The sequence below is a fragment of the Staurois parvus genome, unplaced genomic scaffold (genome assembly GCF_062004578.1).
Source record: "Staurois parvus isolate SC_StPar_1 unplaced genomic scaffold, SC_StPar_1.0 ptg002263l, whole genome shotgun sequence".
NCBI lineage: Eukaryota > Metazoa > Chordata > Amphibia > Anura > Ranidae > Staurois > Staurois parvus.
This window is the reverse complement of record NW_028320059.1, coordinates 90001-90307: the sequence shown is the minus strand read 5'-3', so window position 1 is coordinate 90307 and position 307 is coordinate 90001.

Below are 307 nucleotides of genomic sequence, written 5' to 3'. Positions count from 1 at the left end.
CTCCCTGACTATAGCATTTAGAAAAGCCCTATCATATCCCAGCCTGTCAGTGAAGCCTCTCCTGTCCTTGGGCCTAGTAATGGTGTTACAATCACCTCCAAAGACTACCAGCCGGGATGTAAAGAGGAAAGGTTTAATCCTCGTAAAGAGGTTCTTCCTGTCCCACTTGGACTGTGGGCCATAGATATTGATGAGACGGAGCTCTTGCCCCCTTACGAGAACATCCAGAATCAGACATCTTCCGATCTCTACCTCAATTATCCGCCGACACGTTACCATGCCGGTAAAAAGCACCGCAACTCCGCTG